At 70.3% G+C, this 1,753-nt stretch overlaps 1 protein-coding gene across 3 annotated transcripts in view; it reads left to right on the top strand.

Annotated features, from left to right (window-relative positions):
- Window positions 1-1,753, top strand: part of ACSF3 (acyl-CoA synthetase family member 3) — a 22,272-nt gene that overhangs the window by 15,450 nt on the left and 5,069 nt on the right. The gene's annotated exons all lie outside the window — the stretch shown is intronic.

Raw genomic sequence — 1,753 nt, 5'->3', positions numbered from 1 at the left:
CGGGCCCCCCCCGGCGAGGGGCGGGCCCCCGGTGGCACCAACAGGCCCTGCCACAGCTGGCTGTGCTGGGAGGATGCGTTACAGGTGGTGCCAGGGCTCCTGCAGGGGTGGCAGGCTGGAGGCCACAGCCACGTTGGTGCACCCAGCTTGCCGCTCCCCTCCCCAACCCTCACCCCCGTGCTGCACGTGCTCTCTGTGGGCCGTGGGCCACGTCTGTGCTCCTGGGGTCACGCCATCCACATGCCCTGCACGTCGGGGGACGCCTGCCCCTGTGCGGCAAGGCAGGAGGTGTGTAGCCCCCAGGGGCTGTCCCCGCTGCTCTGGACCCCGGGTGTCTGTGCTCTCTCGAGCTCGCAGGGCAGGTCCCTCCAGATGGCACCCTTCTTGGCCCTGCGCCCCATCTGGTGGCCTCGGAGGCTGTCACGGCTCCCAGCCCCTGGCCCACAGGCGCCCACCGGCTGGCAGCCTCTGGGGCTCAGTGCTTCCCCCACTTGGGGCCCCCGGGGGCTGCCCCGCCCCCCAGCCCCTGGCCCACAGCCCCCCACCGGCTGGCAGCCTCTGGGGCTCAGTGCTTCTCCAGTCCAGAGGTCCTGCTTTTGGATACGGGGTTTCAGCTCACTCTGCTCTGAGCTCTCCTGTCACCCCACAGCTGCCACCAGCAGCCTGCCCAGCTCAGGCCCGAGGCCGGGCTCCGCCGCAGGGTTTGCAGCCCAGTGGCCCCACCTGCGCCCCGCTCGGTGCCCCCTTTACTCGAGTGTGCTGGCACCTGGGCGTCCCCTGTCCAAGCCCACATGCGATCCCACCAGACACGTGGCCCATTGTTCCATGTTGGGTGGGACACGCGAGCCAGAGGGTGGCTGAGCCCTGGGGCGGCACTGCTGCCCCACCGTGATCGGCCCCGGGCAGAATCCATGCCGTCTGCTCTGGGCCTGCCCTGCCGCACGTCACCTGTCCCCACGCATGCCGCTGGCCACTCTGCCAGGTTGGTGAAGCGGTGTCCTGGGCCAGCCGGCTTTCTTTCCTAGCAGAGAAGCATTCACGGCCCATTTCAGGAGGTCCCGGCTTTTTGTTTTATAAGAAGGGATGACTCTCCCCCAGGGAAGGACTCCCGGATGGCTCCCATGGGCCCGGTGGGTCCTGTCCCTGAGCTCCTGGCTCAGCTGACCATCCGCGGGCAGGGTGCTGAGTCGGCGGCGGCAGCTGGCTGAGGCCTCTGTCCACACACCCTCAGCCCATCTCTCCTCCGTCTTTCCCGAGCAGAGACCCAACCAGCGTCCAGGGACCTGCCCTCACAGGCCCCAGTGTGGGCCACCCAGGCCTTGTCCCATGCAGCCCAGCCCCTCCTGTCCCCTCCCCGTGGTCATGAGAGCACCCAGCACCCTGTGCTCCCTGGGCCCACGGGAGGGCCTGCTGCTCGTGCTCGGGCCCCACCGCGCTGCCCGCGCCCGGCCCCCCCTGCCTCTCTGCGCATCGCCCTGAACAGAGGGGTCGCCCCGCGGCCAAGCTGAGCCGGGAGCTGCCCTCCCCCGCGTCCCGTACCTGCCACGCCCGGACGGTGGGCGCTTGGTGCAGCCGAGGCCCGGGGCACGTGGTCTTGGCCAGCAGTGTCCGAGTCTAGAGGATGAGGTCAGAGCGCAGCCTCGGGCAACGCTGGGGACAGAGAAAATGGGCCAGTGGCGGCGAGGGACCGTCCCACGGCAAGGCCCATCCTGCCTGTCGGAGGCGGGGTTGGGGCCCCGGGCGGTTGCCCCGG

Source organism: Tupaia chinensis, unplaced genomic scaffold, assembly GCF_000334495.1.
Source record: "Tupaia chinensis unplaced genomic scaffold, TupChi_1.0 Scaffold000355_1, whole genome shotgun sequence".
NCBI lineage: Eukaryota > Metazoa > Chordata > Mammalia > Scandentia > Tupaiidae > Tupaia > Tupaia belangeri.
This window is presented reverse-complemented; position numbering and strand designations above follow the sequence as displayed.